The sequence below is a fragment of the Hippopotamus amphibius genome, chromosome 12 (assembly GCF_030028045.1).
Source record: "Hippopotamus amphibius kiboko isolate mHipAmp2 chromosome 12, mHipAmp2.hap2, whole genome shotgun sequence".
NCBI classification, from domain to species: domain Eukaryota; kingdom Metazoa; phylum Chordata; class Mammalia; order Artiodactyla; family Hippopotamidae; genus Hippopotamus; species Hippopotamus amphibius.
The window spans coordinates 92,771,517-92,784,763 of record NC_080197.1 but is presented as its reverse complement, the minus strand read 5'-3'; the positions used below and the strand labels follow the sequence as shown (position 1 = coordinate 92,784,763).

At 41.9% G+C, this 13,247-nt stretch overlaps 1 protein-coding gene across 7 annotated transcripts in view; it reads left to right on the top strand.

Moving 5' to 3' along the window:
• TMEM117 (transmembrane protein 117) overlaps positions 1–13,247 on the top strand; it is a 528,774-nt gene that overhangs the window by 23,903 nt on the left and 491,624 nt on the right. For 4 of the 7 annotated variants that reach the window (XM_057701212.1, XM_057701211.1, XM_057701205.1 and 1 more), the window contains exon 1: positions 10,463–10,754. The exons of 2 other annotated variants lie outside the window; for them this stretch is intronic. The gene's annotated coding sequence lies outside the window, so the exon portion shown is untranslated. Of the gene's footprint in view, positions 1–10,095; positions 10,205–10,462; positions 10,755–13,247 lie in introns of those variants that run through there. One more of the 7 variants, XM_057701209.1, reaches the window with a different exon arrangement.

Below are 13,247 nucleotides of genomic sequence, written 5' to 3'. Positions count from 1 at the left end.
GGAAGGCAAGCCCTATTCAAGGGGAATGACATGATACTGGGGATTTTTGTTGTGTATTTTCTGTATCTGCCTGCATATAGAATAGTGCCTGGAATAGTGCAGTGATTTTGAATATATACACCACAGATGCATCCATCTATGCTTGGCTGGTGATACAAGGACCAGAAGATCACTTTGACATGAAGAACTGTGATTATGTTGCCGGAATATTATGTTCAATGTGGTATGTGGACTATTTAGCACCTCTAGCAAAAATGCAATGAAGGAAATAAATATAAGGTTGTGCAGCAAGGAGCTAGCTTAATTATTCTGCACAAATATCCCTCAAGAGAAACCTGCCCTGGCCACCCTTTCTAAAATTTCCATATCTTTTTCCATGCTCTAATTCTACCTACTTTTTCTTTTTTTGTTTTCATTGAAATGTAGCGGACTTACAGGTGTACAGCATTGTGATGCAGTATTTTTACAGATTATACTCCATTAAAAGTTATTACACGCTAATGGCTATAATTCTCTGTGCTGTACAATACGTTCTTGTTGCTCACCTACTTTATACGTAGTAGTTTGTATCTCTGGATCCCATACCCCTAATTTGCCCCTCCCGCCTCTACCTCCTTTTCTTAACAGGATGTCTCACTGCCTGAAATTACATCATTATGCATTTTCTTTACGATCTACACACTCACGAACATATCAGAGCACGGGGTTTGTTTTTTTCACCACCACATCACTGAAAGTGTCTCACACAGCAGAGCTTCCTGAAAATGATGGTTTTACATTTTGGAATAGAGGCTTAAATTACATGCAACACTTTGGCATTCAGAGGCCTAATATACCTCTGCAAACGGAAGCAAAATAAAAACCAGTGGCTGTACAATGCTAAAGTCCTAATGTGAGAGATTTGGATAACATTATTCAGAGGGATATTTACAAAAAATACTTTATCCTTAAGTAAGTGACCTCTCCCATGTATTTTTCACCCTGTAGTGGAGGAATAACACAGTACTGTAAGTAAAGTCATGACATGTGGACAGGGGATACCTGCTTACTTGTGAATGCAAATGTAACAGGTTGAATAGTGCCCCCCCCATTCATGTTCACTTGGAAACTCAGAACATGATTGTATTTGAAAATGAGATCTTTATAGATGTAATTAGTTAAGGATCTTGAGATGAAATCATGCTAGATTTGGGATGGGTCCTAAATCCAATGACTGTGTCTTTATAAGAGAAGGGAGAGGGAGATTTGGACACAAAGGCACAGAAGAGAAGATGACATGAAGAGGGACGCAGAGATTGGAGGGATACACATAACGAGCTGAAGAACCCCAGGAACCACTAGAAGCTGGAACAGGCAAGAAAGGGTTCTCTCCTAGAGTCTTTTTTTAAAATTAATTAATTAATCTATTGGCTGCGTTGGGGCCTCGATGCTGTGCATGGGCTTTCTCTAGCTGTGGTGAGCAGGGGCTACTCCGTTGCAGTGTGCGGGCTTCTCACTGCAGTGGCTTCTCTTGTTGCTGAGCATGGGCTCTAGGCTCACGGGCTCTAGAGCCCAGGCTCAGTAGTTGTGGCACACGGGCTTAGTTGCTCTGCGGCATGTGGGATCTTCCCAGAGCAGGGATCGAAATGTGTCCCCTGCATTGGCAGGTGGATTCTTAACCACGGAGCCACCAGGGAAGTCCCTCTCCTAGAGTCTCTGGAGGGAGAAGTCCCTGATGGCACCTTGACTTCAGACTTCTGGTTCCCAGAACTGTGAGAAAATAAGTTTCTGTTGTTTTATGCCACCATTTGTGGTGATTTGTCACAGCAACCTAGGAAATGAGTACAGTGAAGACATGAGATATTTGCTTACTTGTAGACAGAAGGATGTGGATTGCACCATAGATAAGTCTACAATATTTTGAAGTTAAGCATTATAATACCTAACTCACTATGAGAAGATAATGCTCTTTGTGAGACTCATTCTTTTTTTAATTAATTTTTTATTGAAGTATAGTTGATTTGTAATATTATATGTTTCACATGCATGGCATAGTGATTCAGTATTTTTGCAGACTCTACTCCGCTATAGATTATTACAAGATAATGATTAGAACTCCCTGTGCTACAAAGTATATCCTTGTTGCTTATCTATTTTATGTATAGTAATTTGTATGTTAATCCCATACCCCTACTTTGTACTTCCCCCTCCTCTCTCCCCTTTGGTAACCACAAGTTTGTTTCCTATGTCTGTGAGTCTGTTTCTGTTTTGCATATACATTCATTTGTATTTTTTTTTTGATTCCACATGTAAGTGATATCATACAGTATTTGTCTTTCTCTGTCTGACTTATTTCACTAAGTATAATATTGTCTAGGTCCATCTATGTTGCTGCAGATGGCAGGATTTCATTTTTCTTTACAGCTAATATTCCATGGTATATGTATACCACATCTTCTTAATCTAATAGTCTGTTGATGAACACTGAGTTTGTGTCTGTGTCTTTGCTACTATAAATAATGCTGCTATGAACATTGGGTACATGTATCTTTTCAAATTAATGTTCTCATTTTCTTCAGATATATACCCAGGAGTGGAATTGCTGGATCATATGGTTGTAGTTCTATTTTTAGTTTTTTGAGGAACCTCCATACTGTTTTCCATAGTGGCCACACCAACATTGCACAAGGTTTATCTTTTCTCAACATCCTCTCCAACAGTTGTTATTTGTAGCCTATTTGATAATAGCCATTCTTACAGGTGTGAGGTGATGTCTCATTGTGGTTTTGATTTGCATTTCTCTAATAATTAGCGATGTCGAACATCTTTTCACGTGCCTGTTAGCCATGTGTGTGTCTCCTTTAGAAAGTGTCTATTTGGGTCTTCTGCCCATTTTTTGATTGAGTGGTTTATTTTTTTGGTATAAAATTGTGTGAGCTGTTTATATATTTTAGATATTAACCCCTTGTCAGTCACATCATTTGCAAATATTTTCTCCCATTCTGTAGGTTGTCTTTTCATTTTGTCAGTGGTTTCCTTTGCTGTACAAAAGCTTTTAAGTTTAATTAGGTTTATTTATTTATTTTTGCTTTTGTTTCCCTTGCCCTAGGAGACTGATTCAAAAAATGTTGCTACAATTTATGACAGAGAGTGTTCTGTCTACGTTCTCTCCTAGGAGTTTTATGGTTTTCATTCTTACATTTAGGTCTTTAAACCATTTTGAGCTCATTTTTGTATATGGTATGAGAGAATGTTCTTATCTCATTATTTTACATGTAGCTGTCCAGTTTTTCCAGCACCACTTGAAGAGACTGTCCATTGTATATTCTTACCTCCTTTGTCATAGAGAAATTGACATAGGTGAGTGTCGGTTTATTTCTGGGCTCTCTATTCCCCTCCCTTGATCTATGTATCTGTTTTTGTGCCAGTACCACACTCTTCTGATTACTGTACCTTTGTATTATATTCTGAAGTCTGGTGGGATTATGCCTCCAGCTGTGTTCTTTTTTTCTCAAGATTGCTTCGGCAATTCAAGGTCTTTTGTGGTTCCATATGAATTTTAAGATTATTTGTTCTAGTCCTGTGAAAAATGTCATGGATATTTTGATAGGGGTTGCATTAAATCTGTAGATTGCTTTGGGTGGTATGGCCATTTTAGCAATGTTAAGTCTTCCAGTCCAAGAGCATAGGATATCTTTCCATTTCTTTGTATCATCTTTAATATCCTTCATCAACGTTTTATAGTTTTCAGAGTATGGATCTTTCACCTCCTTGGTTAAGTTTATTCCTAGATATTTTATTCTTTTTGATATGATTTTAAACAGGATTTTTTAAAACTTTTTCTAATATTTCATTATTGGTATATAGAAATTCAACAGATTACTGTATATTAATCTTGTATCTTACAACCTTTCTGAATTCATTTACTCTAATAGTTTTTGGGTGGAGACTTTGGGGTTCTCTATGTAAAATATCATGTCATCTTTAAATAGTGACACTTTTACCTGTCACTGTTTGCAGAGACTCATCTTTTTAATGACATTCTAAAACTCAGAGGAGTGGGCCTGCCAGGCCTCTGGGCTGAGCAGCTATGATGGAGGAGGGGCCCCCAGCACTGAAAAAAAGGCTTTGGAAGCCCCTCCTTATTTTTTCATAAATTGGAGAAGTGAAGCATGGGGAGGATGGTTCCCCCTAAACCTTAAAGGAGTCAAGGAGAACAGCCCTTCTGGTCTATGGGTAGAGTTAGGCTACTGTTTTTCATTTCATGGCTACATGAAAACATGACCACTGTCTTCAAATACAGAAGTAAATAATTTTAATTTCTTATTTTTTAAAATTCCTGGTGCTAATTATTTCTCTTATCTTCTGTTTTACCCTCCCCTATCCCATCGCCCTGCCCTGAGCCCATTAGTGCTGAGATAGCTGGAACTGAAAAGTCTCTTTTCAACAATCTGGCTTTCCCTACTTCTCCAAATGACATAATTCAGTGTCCTCTGCAACGTGCTCCTGTGAATAGACCATAACATTTCTGACCCTTCCAGCTTCTTCTCTTCATCCCCTCTTCCCACTTTCTCTCCTACTGGTCTTCCATCTCTTTCTCCCCTGTTTCAGCATGTGTTGATTGAGAACCTTATGCGGAACGAGCATTGTTTCCGTGCTGTTCCCCTTTGCCTGGAATTTCTTCTTTCTCCCTTTTCTGCTTATCTAAATTCTCCTTATCCTTCAATGTGTTCTCAAGCATCTTCTTCCATCTGGTTTAATACAGCAATTCCTAAGGATAGTTTTTTCTCCATTTCAAATTTCTATAGCCCTTATGGTCAGTAAAACGTATTTGGCCTTGATCACATGTCACCTTTTACTACTATTTATGGCGATCATAATCCATCTCTTGTCTGCTCATTTAGATCATGAGTTTCCTGAGGAAACAGACATGCTACATTTATCTTTGAAACCTCAGCACCTTGCAGTGCTTTGATGGACTAGTTACTTTGGATACGCTTATTGATTGGGTGGTGTATTTGGTACTTTATATGAAATCAAGAGTTTCGAAGGCTTCCAAATCAAGCCTCTCCCCCTTGGGCTAAGTCTATGAAACCTGTCTAAGTGGGTCTGTTGGAAACAATCTGAAGAAGAGAAAAAGACCATTTGTTTTAGGAGAAATCAAGCAGGAAGAAAGCAAAGGTCGGCTCAAAACTGCCCAAAGGCAAATTTACCATTTAAAACCAGCAGTCACATTCCTGTGGATACAGTTATCCCTAATCTCAGTCAAGTGCTGCTCCCTGGAAGTGAGGCGCTGGTCAGTTCTTAGGGCCTCTGGATATGCTAGAGTGGGTGTGAGACAGAGGAGAAAGCAAGAAGAGGCAGTAAAAAGGACTGAAGGGAGTGGGCGGGGAAACAATTGCCCCTCTCTGCCTTCATAGCAGAAATGGCTATTTGCAGGAACTGGTGCATTTATGCAGATTCTTCAGGACGGGGTGTGAGTCAGGGCCAATGCTGGCCACCAAGCAGGTGACAACTCTACTTTTGCTATGACTGCTAGTCTACCCTTTGTTTGCTTGACTCCTTGTTTTAAAAACTGTACAGAAAAATCACTTTGCCCAGCCCTTTATAGGCTAACCTGCAGGCTAGGTTAATCAGTCATTTAGTAAAAGAAACTCTGTGGGATGTGCGGAATATAAGCAGAGCAGGGATGAGATAATAATTATGATAATAAAAAGAACACTTATGGAGAACTTCATATGAACCAGGCCAAATGTTAAAAGTGTAACACACATTATTTAATCCCTCTAACAACCTGTGAGGCAGGTACTACTAATGTAGAGAAGTTAAGTAATTTGCTTAATATCACATTGCCACTGTCTGTGCAGAACCAGGATCCCAGAGCACAGGCTCTAATATTCCAAGCGGTATACATGTGATGATCATCTTTTCCCAAGCAAAATTCAGGACATGTGAACTAACAAAAATATATCCATGTACATGGCGTATAATGGGGCTAGACATTTACAATTAGGACTGCTAAGGAAAATCCTGGCAGTAGAGTCACTGGCCTTTAAATACCAGAAGAAAATTATGAATCAGGTTCAAATTTCTATTCTTGCCTCTTTGGCAGTAAGAAAGTTATGCTGTTTATATTAGGAGTGTGCAAGTAGCATCATCCTGATTGACCTGTTGGAAGTTAAGAATAGTTTTGCTTGCAGTTCATCAAATCACTGATGAAAGTGTTTCCTGATAGACTTGGGACACATTACTGATGGTTCTGCCTATAGTTTCCCTTTGCTTTCAAAGGGCCATTTAGAGAGGATATAGTTTGGTTGTGATCAAAGTTTTCACCAAATTTTGAAATGTATATTGAGCTGGTCCTTTTTTTTTTTTTTTTTTTTAAACACAGAGTATAACTGTATTATTAACTTACTGGGATAGATGAGGTGAACAGAGGAACATCATGTCATGTGGTTACTTCTAGTTTCTGCACTCGAGTCAGATTTTACAAAGGAATTATATGTGAACAAGACACATTTTAAACTTGTCTGCAGGCTTGACTTTGTATGTAGAGGAAAAGTAGGCAGATGATTGGATACTGAAACTATTTCTGTCATTGCCCTGACATTGTCTGAAACTGTGGCCAATTTGCTGCCTATAAAGTAGAGAAAAGGAGCTGTTTGTGTTAAAATATGAATGGGATTAGTGAAAGATATGCAGCCCTGCCATTTGGTTTCTTCCTGGGGCTTCTATCTGTACTGTTTTCAAACACTGCTGGCCTACACTAGAGAAATGGTTAATTTCTGTGAGTTAGCAATCACCATCTGTGTACTGGATCAATAGATTTTGGCCCTGAGGGCAGTTTTCACAGAACATTACGGTTTGATGGGAAGGAAGAATGGCCTTCATTGAGCACCTATTATGTACCTGCCATTGTCTAGGTGTCTTACACACATTAGGGCATTTGAAACTCCCAGTAAGTCTGTGTGGCAGGTAGTGACTGTGATGGAAAGAGACTGGAGAATAGGGAAAACAGTAGCCTAAATCCTGAATAGGATCTGTCCTTGAAAGACCTATCTTGGACCCCCTAAGTCCATGTCCAGATATAACATCTCACCACTTTAATAGTGAAGAAAAGAAAACCTAGGGATTCCTACTGTAATTTACAGTAGCAGTTTGCTCAGGGTTGCAGCTAGGGTTGTGGCGGAACCAGAATTCACACCAACATTCCCTATTCCAGATCTCCTAACTGTAAATCCCATATCCCTTTTGAGGTATACCAGGAGGAAGTATAAGATGAGAGGTTAAAATGTGGGTGGGGGAGACACATTACCTGGTTTCTGATCCTTACTCCACCACTCTGGCTAGTCCTGACATCCTGCATAAGCTACCCAGTCTTCGTGTGTCTCTTTCCTCAAAGGTAAACATGGACGTGAAATTAACAGCAGCTATCTCACACATCTGTTGCAGAGATTAAATATTTTAATACATGGAATGGGCCCGGTGCACAATAAGCCTTCAATAAATCAAGCTTTCATCTTGACATGTTATTGTGACAAAGATCAGACATAGAGGATATTCCGTGTCTGCTTCTTAGATAGGGCTGAACTGGAGATCCTAGGTGGCTATCAAAGCAAAGAGCACAAGCTTCTTGGTCACTGGTAAAAAGGGAGCATCAATATTGAAGAAAATCTTGCTCATTTCAATATTTTGCCTTGAAGCGATCCTGGAGAATGGTATTCTTTAAAACTTGAGACCTCTCAGCTAAGAGTAAATAGTAAGCATTGGTTAAGCTTATTCTTAAAATTATTATGAAAGGAAGCCAGACCATATGTTAAGAAGACAGGGATCTGAAGGTAGGGTGAGAGCACTGTGCAACTGAGGCCAGACATTTCAGTTCTGATTAACTGAAATTCCTTCTAGTAGACACCTGTGTAATTCAACCAAGCAGGGAGTGGAGTGAGTTCTACCTCTCAAGTAGACAGAGAAAAAGCTACTTAATGATTTTTACCGCAATATCTTTTGAAATACAATGTGTTGTACAGTCTTTCAGTGGTACGAAAAGTGCTTTCTGTTTTATTTTGTTTTGTTTTGTTTTGTTTTGTTTTGGGGGTGGGGTAGATAATAGCCCACAGACCTCAGTATTATGCTGCATAATTTTTGAAGCTTTAATATTTTTCAGTTTTAACTGACTGAAGACTCCTTGCTTTAAATGAAGATATACAGCACATGGTGAGGACGTGGAGAAAAGGCAACCCTAGTACACTGTTGGTGGGAGTATAAATTGGTACAGCCGCTATGGAAAGCAATATGGAAGTTCCTCAAAGAACTAAAAATAGAACTGCTATATGATCCAGCAATTCCCCTCCTGAGTATATATCTGAAGAAAAGGAAAACACTAATTTGAAAAGATACATGCACCCCAATATTCATAGCAGCGTTATTTACAATACCCAACATATGGAAGCAACCGAAGTGTGCATGAACAAATGAGTGGATAAAAAAGATGTTGCATATATATACACTGGAATACTACTCAGCTATAAAAAAAGAATAAAATTCTGCCATTGGCAACAACATGGGTGCACCTGGAAGGATATCATGCTTAGTGAAATGTCAGACAAAGACAAATATTGTATGTTATCATTTCTATGTAGAATCTAAAAAATTCAAACAAATGAATGAATGTAACAAAACAGAAACAGACTGGGAGATATAGAGAACAAGCTAGTGACTACCAGTGGGGAGAGGGGAGAGGGGTGGGGCACATGGGTAGGGAATTAAGGGGTAGAAACTACTATGTGTAAAATAAATAAGCTGCAAGGATACATTGTACAGCACAGGGAAATATAGCCATTATTTTATAATCACTTTAAATGGAGTATAATCTACAAGAATATTGAATTATGCTGCACTCCTGAAACTAATAAAATATTGTAAATCAACTATAGTTCAAAAAATTAATATAACATATGGAACCCATATTAATTACACAGTTTAATAATTTTTTTGTAAAATAATTCTGATTATAATAATAAGAACACAGTAGACTCTAATGGTTAAACTGTGGAATTAACGTGCTGTTTATTGAACCATTACTATAACTCATTATGTTAGGTACTGAGGATGCAATGGTGAGTAAGATTTAGTCTCTGCCCTTGAAGAGTTTACAGCTTAGTGGGGGAGAAAAAGACAAAAAAGTACAGCAAATGTAAGAGATGTCACAGTAAAATGTACAAAGGGCTAGCATAGGAAACAACTCTGTGGGAAAACTTGTGAAAGCTTTGTTACGCTGAGAGTTCCATAACATGATCACAAACTGTGACCACAATGTAGATATATATGGGCAATCTTAGAGGTAGAACAGTGCCAAGCTAGTGAGAAGTACAGCAGTGGACTCCCAATGACCCTTGTGGACACTAGCTACACTGCAGGATTTGGGAATGGCTCTCTCTCTCCCATCTCAAATCGGCTGCCATCTCAGCTCTCCCTCTTGCTACCCAGTCCACTCCCGAATCATGCTGCCAGTCCAGGAGAGAAGCTAGCCTTCTCCTCGTAAGTTTGCTACTGTAGGTAGATATGAATGATCCCATTTTTCCATTTGACTTATACAAACTAGTGATCATTTTCATTAGCAGGAAATGTCAGTATGCTGGATAGCAGCTTTTAATACATTATAAGCAACCTGTAAACTGAGGTAGCAGTTGTCATTGGGTGTGGGCGGAAACAAAGGCCACACATATATATGATAGAAAAGATGGTACACCAGGAAGAAAGGAGCCAGCCAATGTGGTCAGGGGGCTTCCTCCTGCATGCCACAAGTGAATCATTTAAGCACTACAGAATGTTAGTTTCTGAGCGCTTCAGCCTGCAAAAACGTTAAAAATTGTGCCTGTGTGTGCTTTTGTATAAGTGTGCGTAAATGCGCGTATACATGTATATACATGTGTGTATATACATGTGTATGCATGCAAACATTTATCTCATTTTCAACTGTGTATGGATGTGTGTGCTCATAAATGTGTGTGTGTGTGTGTGTGTGTGTGTGTGTGTGGCCAGACAGGCTGGAAAGTAAGTTGAAGACGTCTCAGAGCCTCGCGGGCCCTGCCTCTCCCCACTCCCACCCCTCCACAGCACCAACAGACTAAAGCAGAAAGGATGCCCTGTGACCTGACTGCGTTAGAAACTTTGCAGCTCTTGGAGGACATTCCACCTGGGAACCTCATTGGTTCCGCGCAGGATGGTGGGTTTTAGAAGAAGTCGCCCATTCCCCCCGGGAACGGACTGCCGCTGACAGTCTAGGCCGAAGCCCGGCCGCCACCCCCGACCCCTCGGGGGACCGAAGTCGGCCGCCGCGCGCCCGCCCGCTCTGCAGAGGAGGGCCCGGCCCGGGCAGCTCGGCTGCGGCGCACGGCCGGCGGGCTGGTGTCTGGCCGCGGCGCGGGCGCGAGGGGCGGGCGCGGGCGCGGGCGCGGGCGGGGGCGCGGGCGGCGGAGGCCATGCCTCCAGCTGCGGAAGCCAGCGCCCCGCTGGAGCCGGCGCGGTCAGCGGCGCGGCGCCGTCGCCCCCGCGCTCCCGCGGCCCGGCCCGCGGACTTTGCGGAGGGCGCCCGGCGTAGGCGGCGACGGGTGTGGGCCGAGCCGGTATTTATAGCTCGGTGACAGCAGCGGCGGCGGCAGCGACGCCGCCGGCCCGTCCTGCCGCTCTTCCCGGCGAGGCCGCGGGCGCGGCGCAGGGCTGCGCTCCACCGGCTCTCCCGAGCGCGGTCGCCCCGAGCCCGCGCGGCCCCCTCGGTGAGTACGCGGCCCGGGCGCCCGGCGCGCCTCCCCCGCCGCTCTCGGTGCCGCCGCGGCGGAGCCCTCCCGGCCCCGCCGCCCGCAGCCGCGCCGCCTCCTCGTCCTGCCCGCGACTGCGGCCCCGGCCGCGGCCCCGCCGCCCCGCTGCCCCGCGCCTCCTGGTCTCCCTTCCCGGGGCCGGCGAAGTGCCCGGCATGGGGGGCGCGCCCCTGCCCTCCTGCGAAAGGGCGGGGGAGACTCGGGGGAGGGTTCGGGCCGGAGTGGGGGGGACCCTCAAACTCCAGGGCGCGGGGCTGCGAAGGGGCGATGAGGGACGTCGCCGGGACGGACGGTGAACTTCCCTTGCTTTAGTGATTCCTAGGATGCGAACAGAGGAAAACCCCCAGTATGGTTTGTTAATTAAATTAACAGGTTGTAGTTCAGGAGTGTTCTACTTAAAAAACAGCCCCCCCCCCAAAAAAAACCCCCACAAAACTTAGTGTTTGGGTGTTTTCTGCCTTCATCGTGATTAGTAAAGCTCTTTGTCGATGCCTGTTTCTGAAAATGCCGGAGGCCCACAAGTGGGTTTGACCCATGTGGGTCCAGTCCGGCCGCCCTTATTCATTCTCCCCGCTGTGGAACAATCACCGAGTGTGTGTGTCTGAGAGTAAACATCACATGCTTCTTTTAGTATTTCTATGTAGATAAAAGTCTCATGAACAACAAAATGCTTTGAGTAAAAGTATGTTGAGTAAATGTATTTGAATACATGTATTTTCCCCCTAGTTATAAGTGATATGTTGTTTGAAATCCAGAGAAGGACTTCTAGGAAGATTTCAGGGTTTTGTTTCGTCTTCAGAAAAAAAGTTCTTCCAATTTATTGAATGTGAAGTGTAGTAGGATCCCTGTAAAAGCCATTTTTGCTGTAAAGTATTAAATTTTTGCCATGCTTATACTTTCTAACTCTGTTCCTCCTCCCCCAATCTTTGTACTTGAAAGGTAATTATGGATTTTGACATTTTGACTCAGGTATTTATTCCTACCCCATCCCACCTTCATGTGATCTTTGTGATCAGAAATGAGTACTTGTTTGTTGTATTTAATTTGCTTCTTAAAACTGTCAGTCGATTAAAAAGCAATTTCAGATATGAATGAATTTTATTCATTAACGGTTTTTTTGGTGGTGTGTTTAGAATATGATCATGGCAATTCTTTATCATCAACACACATCACTGAAAAGGAAGTCTATGTTTAAGGAATTCATTGGTGATTATTTTTCAACTTTAGGACATGAAAAGGCCATTTTGATCAAAATTTTGCCATTTGGATGGAAAGTTGGCTAATGTCTTAGTTCAGAGAGAACCCCAGACCTGCTTTGCTTTCATGTTCTCTGTTTTAAACATTTGCATTGCTTCAGTGTTTTGTTATCCCAAAGACTGCAGGATAATAACAAGGAAAGAACAGAATTTAGAGGTTGAAACAATGTGAAGAGAAAGTCTAGGAAGTGATTTGTGGATGTGATCCTCTAAATTAGCTAGGGTACCACAGATACAATCCTGGTATCTGTGCACAGCCACTTATGGTGGTTTCATTGATTGACTTAAAAGGTTGCTTTTTATTTAAAAGGCTGTGTGGTCTCTTGTATTGGACTAAAAATAAGAAGTTCCAACTTTACTTCTGTTATTATTGCTGTTTGTATTTTTGAAACCTGTATTAAGCACTTGTATTATGTAAAATACTGTGTGTCATCCCCTCATGCCTGCTTGCCTTTTCATCTAACAATTCAAGATAGTAAACTAATACCTATCCTTACTTCAGGACTGGTCCAGGCAAATATATATTTGGTTTTCTCACCTTCTAACATTTCTCATTTTACAGACTTAGATATCCCATTATCCAGAGTCTGTTCTGTCTGGAATGGAATCTTCACTGCTTTTTTCTCATCCAAGGCTGGTCTGTTACCCAGCCGTCATCACACTTATTTTTTCATTTGTTCATTCATCACCAAAGATTTATTGGGTGCCTACTAGGTGCACGTCATCACCTAATTCTTACCCTTGCTCCCTCCCCACTGGAACTTTATTAGGTGGTATACTTTTCAGGGTAGGGAATACACAGTAATTAAGAGTACTGACTTTGGGGTAGTAAAGAGGTAGTTCTGCCTGCTTCTGCCAGTTGGTAGCTGTATGACCTTTGGCAAATTATAACCTTTTAAAATCTCTATTTCTTCACTGGTAATTCCAGAGGTTTGGTCTAAATGCTAATTGAGATAATGCATGAAAAGTGCTTGCCAAGAGCCCAACACATAAAAAGCACTCCAAAATGTTAGTTATCATTATGTTACCTATATCTGCTCCAACAGTGTTCATCTCAGGAAATGCATTCCCATCTCAGGAAATGGCAGATCCATTCTGGGGTTTGCCAGGCCGTGTCCACATCCGGTCCATCCAGTACATCTGGTCATCTCCTCTTTTTAGATGTATCCAGAATCTGATACATTTCCAAGTGTCA